Source organism: Armigeres subalbatus, chromosome 3, assembly GCF_024139115.2.
Source record: "Armigeres subalbatus isolate Guangzhou_Male chromosome 3, GZ_Asu_2, whole genome shotgun sequence".
Lineage (NCBI taxonomy): Eukaryota > Metazoa > Arthropoda > Insecta > Diptera > Culicidae > Armigeres > Armigeres subalbatus.
Window position 1 is genome coordinate 331,128,657 of NC_085141.1, and position 15,113 is coordinate 331,143,769.

At 37.3% G+C, this 15,113-nt stretch overlaps 1 long non-coding RNA gene across 1 annotated transcript; it reads right to left on the reverse strand.

Moving 5' to 3' along the window:
- Positions 1 to 9,408: 9,408 nt before the first annotated feature.
- LOC134221240 (uncharacterized) lies at positions 9,409 to 14,570 on the reverse strand. The gene is made up of 2 exons (XR_009982281.1): positions 13,315 to 14,570; positions 9,409 to 13,254 (listed from the first exon to the last, which is right to left on the reverse strand). It is a non-coding gene; the product is annotated as an uncharacterized LOC134221240 (long non-coding RNA).
- Between the last annotated feature and the right edge of the window lie 543 nt (positions 14,571 to 15,113).

Genomic DNA, 15,113 nt, shown 5'->3' on the forward strand with positions numbered 1-15,113 from the left:
TTCTCTAAATCGACATATTTTGGGAGAATCGAACCGGCAAACGTCACCCGAAGCGAGCCTGACTTAGAATATACCTTTTCGCCATCTACCACGGCCGCTGAGTGCAATTCCTTGCAATCCAGAATATCCACGGTAGACTCCATTGCGTTCTTTAAGCGGCCTTTTCCCGCAAGTACATCCTTGCAAGTCAGGCTCGCTGCGTTGATCACACCTTCGATTTCGACCTCCCGCGAGGGGACATAAACCAAATATTCAACATTGTAGGCCTTGTCTTTAGCAATTTCGTTCGCCACCTGATATGTAGGTGCGGTGATTCGTAGCTTGTTCCTGTTGATCTGACTAAAATCAAGCTTCGTAAAACGACGCGTCAAATCTCGCTTAATGCCGAGAAAGTCTAGACTTTTCACTTTCTGCCGAAAGTAAACAACCCAAGGCCCAGGCGAAGCCGCATGGTACAATCGTGTGCGGACATCTTTCAGAGGACTACCGCCCCCATAGTCTCTGCCTCCCTTCTCACCCCGCAAGGCGGAAGGACTATTAATTCTTAAACTAACTTAAAACTAATAGCAAAATAGGAAAAAAAATAAAAAAACTAATTTAATGTATTATAATTAATCCCACTCTGTATCAGAGAGATGGGAGAACAATAAAACAATGCCTTCCACTTATCTGCGCTGCTGCTGTAGGTAGCAGCAGAAACAATAGCCTGCTTCACTGGCGTCGCCAGAAGCAGCTACTTCGCTCGCCGACAGTAATCGCCTTGGATCCGTAGGTAGGCACCACACAATAGACACGCACTACCGAACAAAACCCGCGATGAGACACAGCACACACGTCTGGCTCGTTCGAACTATCGGCACGGAATGAGGTACGGAATCTGGGCAGACCTTTTTTGCGAAGTTGAATATCCATCGATTGAAGTATTCTTCACTCTCATTGGTATAGAAATGCGGTTCCGCATGTTGCGAGCCGTTTTCGAAAGTGTTGTCATTGAGGTTTCTCGTGATAGTCCTTCGACAAAACGTCGCCAGTAGCTACGTTTTTTTGCATTGAGATTTTTGAGTTTTCTTTCGAGCCTCAAATACTCTTCAAAAAGCTCAGACCTTCCGTGTTTACGGAAGGCCTTGAAGATTTATCAGAATACAACTTAGTACATTCATCATCCCATCCAGGAGTGGCTGGTCTTCTGATGACAGATGTACTTGGAACGCGTCGTTTCTGAGCTTCTAGTGCGCTTTTTTTAATCAACTCGGTAAGGAATCGATATTCATCCAAAGGTGGAAGAGTATCAGTTGATTCAATACCAATTTTTACCGCCGATGCAAATTTTTGCCAGTCAATGTTCTTCGTGAGATCGAAAGGAACATTAACTGGCTCAGATAGCCACTCTTAATTGTGGTGACTATCAGCATATGGTCACTACCATGGGGATCTTGAATTACCTTCCACGTGCAATCTAATGATAGTGAATTTGAACATAAAGACAGATCAATACGGCTTTGTTGACCATTTGGTCCTATTCGAGTTACTTCACCAGTGTTCAAAATATTCAAATTGAAATCGTCACACAAATCATAGAAAATAGGCGCTCTATAATCGTCATACGTTTCGCCCCATCCAATACCATGTGCGTTCATATCACTAAATATCAATACTGGAGATGATAGGAGGGAGACTGCGCTCCAAAAATGTCGACGATTAATAGAGGCATTTGGAGGAATGTACACTGAAGCTATGCAAAGATCTGTATTCTTCACATTTACTTGGCATGCGACGATTTCTAAGCCGGGAACAGTCGGAATGGGAATTCTGTAGAAGGAGTAGCATTTTTTGATCCCCAAAAGAACGCCACCATAATGATCATCCCGATCTTGGCGGATAATATTAAAATCGTGGAAGTTGATTTCATCTTCAGAAGAAAGCCATGTTTCACAGAGTGCAAATATATCGCAATCGGAAATGCGAATCAAAAACTTGAACACGTCTAATTTATTTTTCAGACTATGACAGTTCCACTGCAGCACAGTGATTGTATCTTGGGTATTGGCCGTATTATCCATCGAAAGATACAATTCCTGCAAGAAGGGGCCATGAAACAGTCAATTGCTTCAGATAACTTTCCACTGTTGGTATAAAAAGGTCAATGATAGGCCTCAATGAATTCGGAATATTGAATAAATTTAAAAAACGGTCCACAAGGTCCTTAAAGGAGATCAATCCTCGCTTGGACGGAATACTTTTACTAGAAGTGCGAATTACTTTTTTTCTTTCGTTGATTCTCCTAGCCTCTCCTTTCTTCGAAACATCGGATTTTGGCAATGGCGGGAATGTCTTACTGCAACTAGGATCATGCTTCCTCTTTTCGGGCACGTGTACCTCCGCAGGATCATCCATATCGGCTGCGTCAGAGTCCAATTCATCAATGGATATGGAATCATAATAATCACTTACACGAACGGTGGCTGAAATAGCAGTCGATGCAGTGGCTGTGGCGGATGTGTCTTGCGACTTAACCATTTCCGCATACGACTGTTTGGAGCGCTGTACCAACGAGCGCTTCACTTTTTGGGTGCGCTTTTTGTACACCGGACATTCCTGCAAACCATGGGGAGGATTCAAACCACAATAAGCACATTTTGTTGCTTGTTGCTGGCAGGACTCCTCCCGATGCCTTTCAGAACATTTGCCACAACGATGTTTGTTGTCACAAAACTCGGCAGTGTGACCAAGTTGTTTGCAATTGGTACAATTAAATACCCTTGGCACAAAAAGACGCACCGGAAATAGCATGTTTTCAATATCAACATATTTTGGGAGCATCGAACCGGCGAACGTCACCCGAAGCGAACCTGACTTGGAATATACCTTCTTTCCATCTACCGTGGCTGCTGAATGCAATTCCTTGCAGTCCAGAATATCCATCACACTTACCTCATTTCACCGTATTCGGTAAATTTTACCGAAATCTCAACAGCAGAACTGTTCGGTAATTTATTTTACAGATTTTTTGTAATTTTTTCCATTGCTCAACTGTCAAAATCACCGAAAATCAGTTAAATTATTTACCGAACAGTTCTGCTGTTGAGATTTCGGTAAAATTTTACCGAATTCGGCGATTTATTTTAAGTGTGCACGGTAGACTCCATTGCATTCTTTAGGCGGCCTTTTCCCGCAAGTACATCCTTGCAAGTCAGGCTCGCTGCGTTGATCACACCTCCAATTTCGACCTCCCGCGAGGGGACATAAACCATATATTCAACATTGTACGCCCTGTCGCCAGCAATTTCATTCGCCACCTGGTATGTAGGTGCGGTGATGCGTAGTTTGTTCCTGTTGAGCTGGCTAAAATCAAGCTTCGGAAAATGACGCGTCAAATCTCGTTTAATGCCGAGAAAATCTAGGCTTTTTGCTTTCTGCCGAAAGTAAACAACCCAAGGCCCAGGCGAAGCCGCATGGTACAATCGAGTGCGCCCTCCATCTTTAGCAGGCACATTGCCTTCTCCAGTCTCCGCCTCCATTCTCACCCCGCAAGGTGGAAGGATAATTTTGCTTATACTAACTTAAAACTAATAGCAAATTAGAAAAAAAAACTTAAAAAAAAAACTAATTTGATTAATTCTAAGCAGTCCCACTCTGTATCAAACAGAAGGGAGAACAATAAAAAGTTTTGCCACTTATCTGCCCCTGCTGCTGTAGGTAGCAGCAGTAACTATTGCCTGCTTCACTGGCGTCGCCAGAAGCAGCTACTTCACTCGCCGACAGCGATCGCCTTGGATCCGTAGGTAGGAGCGCAGCACACAATAGCCTTTTCACTACCGAACACAATCCGCGATGAGACACAGCACACACGTCTGGCTCGTTCGAACTATCGGCACGGAATGAGCCTGAAAACACTTATGGGCAGTACTGTAATTTCTCATTGTCATTGTGAGATGTCACGCGATGTTTACATATCTGCCCCTTTCAATATCTATAGGAACGCGGAGGTTGAATGGCATGCTATAAAAATCTCAAAAAATATTTGTTTCGTGACAGGGCATGAAAGTTTGCAATATCTTCTTTATTTTTGTGTTTATCACCACTTTAAACTCGCTGAATTAAAGAAGTATGATTAATTTATCGACTATCGACAACATAATTTCATGACTGCTTTTCATGCGAAATTGATCAAAGAACCCGCGACTCATTCATTTGGTCGCCTGAAATAGAAAAGGCGCTTTGCTCTCTGTCTTATGACGATCACGACCTTTTCCAGTACATACTGCTTATGGGAACATACAGTTATCGTAATAACTTAGATTTGTCCTTTATATGAACATGCAATCATGTAAACATGCAAATAGCTTCGAAACCGTTATAGCAAAGAGCCCGCTCCTACTATGTGACCAAATTTCCCAATCAATCAACTCACACCAGTCACCAGTCTACAAATGCAGCACGTGACCATCGCGAATACAAATTTACTGTGGACCGGTGTAGTCGTTCTTTAGGCTTAGATGACCTTTCGACTTTATTCTTGTCGCCAAGCTGTTCAGCCTTGAATCTTTCATAATAAACGAAATACTACAGCGTGAATTAAAACCCGAGTAGACGAAAAAAGCTCAATAATATCAAATGTTGATTAGATAGCAAAATGAGATATGGACATGATTGATATAAGAGATAAAAGATCAGACGACAATATCAATATTTTGCACTAAAATATCATGAGGAAATCAAGTTATGCTATTTGTAAGAAGTGATCAATATCATGTGCCATTAGTTTGTTCTTATCCATAGCATATCTTGATATTCAAATAATATTTTGGTGCAAATTTTTGATATTATTGCCTGTTCTTTTATCTCTTATATCAATCAAGTCCATATCATGTTTTGTTATTCTGTTCATGGCTTCTCCCCGGGAATACATCTATTTGATTCGAAGGGTATCTAATCTAGATCAACATTTAAAAAGGGTGGACAGCCAAAATTTATTCTTCCCGTTTCCCTGTCTATATACATTGTCAAAGAAATTTTTTCTTGTTCTGCTGTCCGAAACATGTGTGGTACCTAACTGTCAACTCGTATGTATTTTTCCTTCATTGACATTTAGATCCCCTATCCTTGCCAGCAAAAGATGTTCCGGAGAGCGACGACAGCGACAATCTTTATCTGGTGACTAAAATATCTTTTTCTAATAGTGATGAAATTTCGATTTTACTTCCATTGAAGGCCATCTCTTGCATTAATCGTTTTGACTGGTACCTTGTTAGGGCCATATTTTCAAATCTTAAGCAATATTTACTCATACGATTGAACCTGATTAAGTAATCGACCCTAAGTAGAAAAAAAGTCTTCTGCCATGCTATATTAGAAGACTTCAATTTCTTAATAGCTCCATGTCGATTTCACGATTCCGTCGAATGTATAATGCAAGATTTATTTTTTTTTATTTTTTATTTTATTTTTTATTTATTTTTTTATTTTATTTAGGAGCAGGGAAAAGCCCATTTGAGTAGAGCTAACTTAGGCTCTCTCTCAAATGGGCGCAAAACCTCCTCATCTTTTCTCATCAACAGAATACAAACACATACATTCCAAATGATGGTCTTACTAACTAAATAATTAATGACATAAACTACACTTAAACTATAGTCACAGAGAACAGACGTTCATCTTTATTCGCGTGCTTGTGTAAAGTTTTTACTGGTCATTTTGAAGTATGTCGTTATGCCCCCGGTGCGCGGTGCTAGTGTGCTGATAAATATGGTTAAAATTTGCCGTGTTTTACTTTTTAGCGCTAGTGTTCACTTCGAATTGCTCCTAGTCTCGCTCCTAGGTGGCAGCACTACATTGTTTATGTAGTGTATGCCAATGCCATCACTTAGTGAGATTGAGTTTTTATGTCGGGCAGCCTGCGTTGGCGGCGCTGAGGTGCGATTTAAATCTTTACACACGTTTTTACCGAAAATTTGTTCGAGGATCCATGTCTGTTCTCTGTGCTATAGTACAATAATAAATACATTGAGAGACAATTTTAACAAGTTTATCAGTTTCCCTTAAATATATCACTAAACTTCATTTTCACAAGCAGGGCTGTCAGATGATTTTTTTGTAAATCTGTATTGGCATGCGTAAAAAATCTGTATTGTCTGTATTTGGGGGAAAATAGATTTTTTTTATAAATTATGCAAAATAGCGATTCTGATGATTGTAATGTGATGTACTTAGATAACATTTTCAATGAGTTGAGTTCTTCAAAACCAGTTAAACAAAATTGGAGATCCTAGAAATCCATTGGAATCTATCAAGGGGGCTCCTTGCAATCATGTAGAAGCATCACTTAAAGTTTCTCGGTTGTTATGATTCACATTAAAAGTTCAATCTTTTACGAAATTCATGCTGTTCTTTGAATACCGCATCTCATCTCAATTACTTTTCGATCTCAGTAAAAAAATGTCTCATAATTCTACAAGTGATGATGTTCAGATATTTTGGCTAGCTTTTTCAATATTCTACCGAAATTCGGAAACAATGTCTAATAACGACTAATATTATGCCTTGCAATAAAATGACAACTTTTGTGATCATTTTCTAAGGCTGTCATGGATGTGAAAAATGTATCCGCAGTACAAATAACACTTGCTATCAAAGCATTCATCGCCACAATCCACCACGTGTCCACCGAATTTTCAAAAATATCAAAGAAGCTTTTTTTCTGGTGGTATGTTTTTCTTAGGCAACTATCTGGCGCTCATTTTCTGTTGCGATTAAAAATAAGCAGATAAGTAGATTTTTTTTATGAGCGGTACAGTAAATTCGATTACACAACAATTGCTATATTTTGTTATTCTTATGCATGCCCAATCAACTGATGCTTATCACTCATAAATTTCTTATGTATTCCATAGATATGAATTAAACCTGTCTATTTACTTCTACTAATTGCTTAAAATTATGAATGAAGAATATATCACAATGGAAATACAATTTTCAAGTGTGACTGTGAAACATCCTAATTTACTTTGGTTGTATAATAATTCTAAAATTATTTATCAAAAATGCTGATGTTATATATTATATATCTATCAGTCAATTCGATATACATGGACTGATAAGGTGGCAGAATATTCTAAAGAAACATTTAACTAGCTTAAAAGCTTAAATATTCGAAACTTCCTTAAAACATGTTTGGTGTTCTTTAGAAATAACAGTACTTTATGTGAAACTCAACTGAGTTTTTCAAGTACGCAGAAAGCAGTCACAATTCAATTTATTAATATTATTATTAAATTATTATTCTCAAGTATGGCTTATGTGTGACAGTGAAATGGTACTGGGTTTATATTATGCAAAGGCAATATCCAATAGATTTGAAAGCATCGAAGTAGACTTTATATGAAGCACAACGGAGAGCCACCAAAATATTAATCAAAGCAATCCCATCGCAGAGAGTAAATATGATAGTTTTCCAGCAAACCCTGCTTGCCTATTCTCACAATAAGCTCCACAGTTTTAAAATTTTAAAATATTTAATTAGATCTTGTATGTGATTTTTATATGGACGATAACATTTAAAATAACAAAAAATCTGTACGAATCTGTACTCTATTTGAAAAATCTGTATAAAATCTGTAATCTGTATCATGTCTGTATTGACGTTTAAAAATCTGTAAAATACAGATAAATCTGTATATATGGCAGCCCTGTTCACAAGAGAACGAGACAAGTTGAAGTCAAAGCCATGATAACAGCGATTGAATAAACGAAACATATTTGCGACAAGTTCGTTGTAACTGTAGTTAGTACGAGAAGTAGGAATATGGAGGAACTGATACGAACGGAGAGGGCGTCGTTGTATGCCAATATTGAAAGAGTGTAAAACACTGGGACAATCTACATGGGACTGCAACACATCTGCAACAAAGCAGGCCTTGATGATATTCCGGCGGTCTTCTAGAAGCTGGAGATCAATCAACTTGCATCTATCTTGATATCTGGGAAGGTTGATTGGGTCGTTCCAGGGGAGATGACGGAGAGCATAACGAACAAATTTACGCTGTATGGATTCAATTTGTTGAATTCCATTTGCGTAATAAGGGGCCCATATGACAACTGAATATTCGAGTGTGGAACGAACTAATGAACAGAACAAAGTTTTCAGACAGTGAATATCTTTGAAGTATTTAGTCGTGCGAAAAATGAACCCTAAAGTCTTAGACGCTTTAGAAGTAATGTAACCAATGTGTTCTTTAAAGTTCAATTTCGTATCCAAAATCACGCCTAGGTCTTTGATGGACGAAACCCTATTTATAGATTTACCCTCTATCGAGTAATCAAAACGAACAGTAGAGTGCTTTCTTGTGAACGATATAACCGAGCATTTAGAAGGGTTCAAACACATATGATGGTTTTGATTGATGGTGCACCAGTTTTTAAAGTTGTCGATCTCATTTTGCAGAGTAGCAGCATCCTGGAGACTGCTTACTTCGTAGAAAAGTTTAAAATCATCAGCGTATGAAGATTTTTGGCATTTGAGTTGAAGGTTAACGTTGGTAAAAATGGTAAAAATAGTAAAAATAGTAAAAATAGGAAAGGTCCAATATGACTACCTTGTGGAACACCAGAAGCAACGAGAAATGGTACAGAGGTAGCTTCTCCTATTTTAACCGACATAGAGCGACCGTTCATGTAGGAATTAAGCCAGTCCAAGAGTGATCCAGAAATTCCAAGACGTTCCAACTTAGCAATCATAATTTTTTGGTTGATTGTGTCAAACGCAGCTGAGAAATCTGTGTATATTGCATCCACCTGTTTGTGTGCTTCCATGGATTTGATGATAAGCGATGTGTATGCAACAAGGTTCGTCGAAGTCGATCGTTTCGCTACGAATCCATGCTGGTCCCGTGAAACATAGTCAATGCAATTGTGCTTGATAAAGTCCAGAACAATAAGCTCGAATAGTTTTGATGTGGCACACAAGGCTGCTATACCACGGTAGTCTGTAACATCGTTCCTTTTACCTTTTTTGAATACAGGGAAAACGAAAGATTTTTTTTGTTCATATCTGCTATAGGATATTATTGGAAAGGATATATTGTTCGTATGCCGGAAGAGCGTCAAGCAAAGATAATAAGAGGCCCGAAAGAGGCCACAGACTTCGTGGTAGCCACGTACACGATGGGTTTTGGAGTTGACGAGGACCTGAGTATGCTAAACGTTCAGGGCGACTGGAAGCAATTGGCTCAGGATCGAGTCCACTGGAGAAATATACCTATTACATTCGGCGTAGGCTCATCGAGGTGAAGCTGTCGCGCCTAAAGTATCAGGTGAGAATCTGCTTCTTTTTGCAATCTTATTTGTTCTTACACTCACGTCACATACGAGGCGTTTCGGAATATTATAGACAGTAATACGTACTACCAATACTTGAATTTTCGAATTTTTGTTCATACTGATTGAGGCATTTATTTTACATTCATCTTATATGTATTATAATAATAAATGTTATAAATAATGTGATATATGAATAATGATGTATAAGATCAATCTTTATCTTTGCGTTTTGGTATAATAATGCAATAATAAACTTTTATTTTAATTGTTTAGTGGTATCCAATCATTGGTTTTTGTGTGTCCTCGCACACGCTGTTTAATATGATAGCTCAACTTTGTCACTTTTTTATTCCACGAACGGGAAAAAAAATCCAGCAATGGAGTTTTGGTATTCGGTTTGGTTTTGCATTTCTTTATTACATAATTGTGTCGAATACGAATGATTACACATAGAAGGCAAAAATGCTTACATTTTTTTTCTGTGGAGTTTTATCCCAAGGGGTTTATTTTCAAGCGTAAATGCGTTGACCCGGCAATTTTTTTTCGAATTATTAGGCTGGACAAATGTTATTCGATAGAAGAACTAAATTGTTTGTACATGCAGATTGTCATGAAAGAGCTCTGTTGTTTTTTTTTAAATTTGTGCTCCTTTTAATTTGAAAATTGTAAATGTGTTACGAAGTTTGTTTGACATTGATCGATATTGTTTTCAATGCATTCATTTTGCTTCAGTGCATGCACTGTTGCCACAAATGCGTCTTGCACAATCAATTCTCACACGTAACATTTTTTTTAGAGTGTAGGAACTTATGATTATACGATTTGTGTCGAAGACGATAATCCTGCACATTTAGTAACAGCTAGTTGAATTGTTTGGCATTGCTAATATCGCGCACTTATTTCATACTCGCCGTTTGGATTGGCGTTGTTATTCTGATTTATTATTTATCGCTAATTAACTATATTTACAAGTACTTACTACACGAATCAGTGCGTGGTCTTTCCTTGAATTAGGTTCTTAGGCGGGTATTAACCACGTCTGGCGTTATTTCTCCAGGATAAGAATTTCAAAATATAAATGGCCGGGGTTCTGACAATTCGCACCAAGCGCCAACAAAAAAAATCCAATTTTTCTACGGCAATCTTTTGTTTAACAAATTTATACGATCACAAATCGTATCGGATATCTTTTAACCCCAGAGCAGAAGATATATCCTACAATTAATGTATATGAGAATTTATATGAAAAGATTTACGTTTACATTTTACGAACAAAATATTACAAGTCAGTCAAAAAGCTACTTGGTGCCGTTTGGCAGAACCCCGACCAAATGATAAAATAATGAAAACATATTTTTTTACAATTCTTTCGATAGTTTATATAATATATCTTTCTCTTGGGAGTGCCGAAAAATTATTTCATAAGGTTCGATACTTATGGACTATTCTATTATGGTGCATCAAGTTTATTATTTGTATCTGGTGCGGTGCAACATTAAGGACAAACAGTTTCTTTGCTTTTTTTTATTTAAAATATGTGATATCAAAATTATTTTAATTTTTAATTGCTGTACTTTGTGCGGACGGTTCAACCAAAGATACTATCTATAAACAAAGATAAGAAACAAAAACAAACACTTCGACAGGCAGCTCTGATAAGTTAAGAGCCCCGCACATAGCATACGTTTGCGTTGCGTTTGGCACATTTCCCTTGGGAAAACTGTCAAACGCAACGCAAACGTATCCTATGTGCGGGGCTCTTTTTACACCGCTGTTAATAAATGATAAATTGATGATACACTTTTTTTTGAGTGAATATCGTATTTGAATAGAATCTGATAATAGGTAAGAACATATTCAAACAATACTAGAAACATTATTCAAATAGGCATAACTGCATTTGACCCGACTTAGAAACGACTCATACACTCTCTATTAAGCATATAATGTTCAACTTTGGCTACTATCAAATAGATCGCAATCTATTTTTTCTGTTGTTTACATCAGTTGAGCAAAATAGTTAGAATAAAGACCACAATCGGCATTCCACAAATCAAGACCAGACACAATTACGCCCATTTGAAAAAAGTTTCAAGAATAATTCATATATTCATAATGTCACGCGTGATTTTTTGGACTGACAGATCTCTTGTTTGACTAGCAGTGAACTTCAAGTTCAAATAGTTTGTTTTTGGAAAAGTTTTTTTGTCTTTGTTTAGGGTAAAACGACCTATTATGGAGGAGTTAAGCACCGTGTCAAAACAAAATTGAAAAAAAAAATCTTTAAAAATTACCCGTTGGTCTTTTTCTACATCGCAGTAGTCAAATAGGTTGCTCGTTAACTATAGTTTCGTAAATATTACGTCAATTGGGCTAAACTTATGTTGTTTTGTTTTATCACAACAAAAACAAACTACCGCAATAATAGGACGCAGTTGCCTATCGTTGCGACATTTTTTCAAGGTCAGTCCTATTGTTGCGGTATTGCATGTAATTCTTATGGAAATCGATACCACAACAATAGGACCTTAGCACTACCGCAATAATAGGCTCGAAGGATTCAATTTTTTAATGAAAAATGTTGACTTTTCATAATTTTGAACGGAATTTTGTCAAACAAAAGCTGTTCTAGTCGTTAATTCGATGAGTTTTAGCGTATCCACAATTGTTTTTAATGCTATTATATCCAGAATGGACTATTTTAACACTACCGCAACATTAGGACATACCACAACGATAGGACGTTTTACCCTATAATTTCTTTATGTTAAACCTGGTAAAACTATTAAAACTGTTGTTTTTGTTGTAATGAAGTATGAAAAAGTACGTATGTAGTTAGCCGCCATGCTAGCAGAAGTCTTATTCTGAATGTGGTTCCACTTTACAGTAAGATCAAATTCCAATATCATTTTGACATTTTGAATTCAACATACTGCTGTATGAAGGGCAGAAAATGAGAGTAGTTGACTTGTCAACAGAGATACTTACACGAATCTCACTGGAAAATTGGAATCTTCTTCCAACAGAATGAGCCAACAAATTAAATTATGGAATTTGCTATACTTGCAATACATGATGGTTTGTTTGAAGAAGGGCTGGTCAACTGGTTTACAAACTGTTGGAGATAAAAACAATAGGCGCGAACGACAGACACTTTCCCTTCTTGACTCCGATCAGTTCATAATGAAATTAGAAAAAAGTAAAGTATCACACTTAAAATAAATCGCCGAATTCGGTAAAATTTTACCGAGATCTCAACAGCAGAACTGTTCGGTAAATAATTTTACTGATTTTCGGTGATTTTGACAGTTGAACAATGGAAAAAGTTACAAAAAATCTGTAAAATAATTACCGAACAGATCTGCTGTTGAGATTTCGGTAAAATTTACCGAATACTGTGAAATGAGTTAAGTGTGAGTATTTTATTGTTGTTGATTAGTTAAATGTAAAAAAATCAAAGAGCTCAAATGACGATATAATTGATATTAATTCAAGACGCAGGTATTGAGTAACTAAATTAGGCAAAATAATGAAAATTAGGAGGCCTTTCATATCACATTTAAAGTGCAGTGATTTTTTTTCAGTTAGTGTAATTCTAGTACTTTCATGATTTCATAAGTTTTTCAGTGCTCAATATCGCGTAATTATTTGTTGAGTTGTTGATGAGTGATTTGCAAAGATGTTCGTTTGTTTTTTTTTTAACACAACAGTGCATTGTTGAAACAGAGTAGTGAAATTGTCGTGTTGTGATAGTGTTGGCTGCAACATTCAGGCAAAAATGTTGTTTACCCTATACGTAGAAGAAGAGAACATTTTGGTAATGACGACTTGTTTGGAAATCTCTATGTTTTCTTTTTGGTGTAAGTTTGAACGCCGTTCAATTTTTTCGTTATGGAAAAAAAACTGCCTGACCACGTGTTCAACATATACGTGACTCACCTGTCATAAGACGAGTTTATACAATCCCATTGAATTCCACCACTTAAATACGTGACTTACAAATCGAATCATCGATTAATCGGACGAGACCTGAAGTGAATTACCTTTTGTGATTGTCATTCATTGGAATATGAGGAGTGATTAGATATTATTTATTTAGCAAATTTCACCAATTTTTTTAAATATAATTTATGGGGTGGTGAAATTAGGTTTATTTTTAAATCAGCCGAAATAATTTCCTTGTAGAACTGTAAAAATCGTGATTCTCTAATTTATACTCCTTTTTGATTGTTTTTAGTACATTACTACAGTATTATTCAAATATGATAGTCAAGTTTAGAATACTGGCTTAACAAGTGTAGACTGGGTTCCGCACTGAAAGTATTTTATTTTGTCCTTTAAAATCACATTTTTACATCACCTGAACACACATTTTTTGCGATACTTGCTTGGGTCATTGCTCTAACAAAAATGATTTGTTGTTTCTCACAGTGTTGAATTGGTTTATTTATGCAAGAATGCCAGACCTACAGACATGTCTGCATTCATACAGACATTTGGTCTAGAACATAGGTTCTCAAAATTGGTGGTTCACGACCTTCATCCATAAGAATTACATAATCCGGAGGGTCACGACCCTCCACTTTGGGATATCATCCAGTTTACAGACATTATGCATACTTTTGATTGAAGTTACAGTTTTTAAAAGTCCCATTAAAGTTTATAGGAATCTTATGGAGGAATTCTTAGAACAAGTATTTAAAAATACTGGAAATACTTTCCTGGAAAAAAGTTTCTACACAATTTTAAACAGAATACCTTACGCCTATAATAATCCCAGTAAAAAGCTACTCATTTTTTGATATTTATTACAAGTTAAAAAACCGAAGAAGCTCCTGAACCGAAAATAAGCGTCACCAAATCTGTAAGCTGATCGACGGGTGCTTGGACGGGTGTCATTCGTAAGAATTCTGTGATGACCCAAAAAGAAATAAATCAGAAAAGCTATCGTCGGAGCTGCTTAGGACCATGTCCAGGGCATCGATATTTTCCAAGCACGTAGGGGCGGAAACGAAATCTGTAAACAAGCATTAGACTGGAACTCAGTGGGATATCGCAGCAGAGGCAGACCCAGAGGCTCATGGCGGCGAAGCCTTAATAAAGAAATAAAAGAAGTCAACCGAAATCTACCCTGGCAACGGGGTAAAGCAATAGCTGGACATCGTTCAGGATGGAGATCTTTCAACCATGTGATTGGCGGCCATGTTTCACGCACAGTCTGACAGATAGCAAGGAGTTTTTGCAATAAGAGTGAGTAAAGGCATTACCTTCGTATTCGCGAATTGGAAACTAATGTGTTGAGAAATTGGTTAGTTTTGATTTCATCCGCTGGGTGACGCTAGTTTATTTAAGACTACTAGTTTGGTTAGATCTCCAGATCTGGGAGGTTAAGGAAGTTTTCTACAGAGTTGCTCGAGGAATGGAAACCAATATGTCTTGTCTTGTTTTAGCACATGCACAGCCAGTATCGAAAAGCATCCTGGAAATATCGGTTGTATTTCCGAGCATTTTCTTGTCTGCATCAATATTTGCAGCATATCATAAGTATGACACAAGCACAGACAAACAGACGTAACACTAGAGAAATTACCATCGACCATGACTTCAACGATCAATTTGAATTTGATTGATTGCGCGTTTCACAACTAGAGGCGCTAGCGTCGTAGTCCTTTCGATTTGACATTTCACTTCAGCGCCTTCTGGTGACAATGTCATACGAAACATTGTTTCGTGTAACATGCTCGCAAGATGGTGGTAGAGGAGTTGAACGATGAATTTTTCAGAAAAATGTTCAAGCT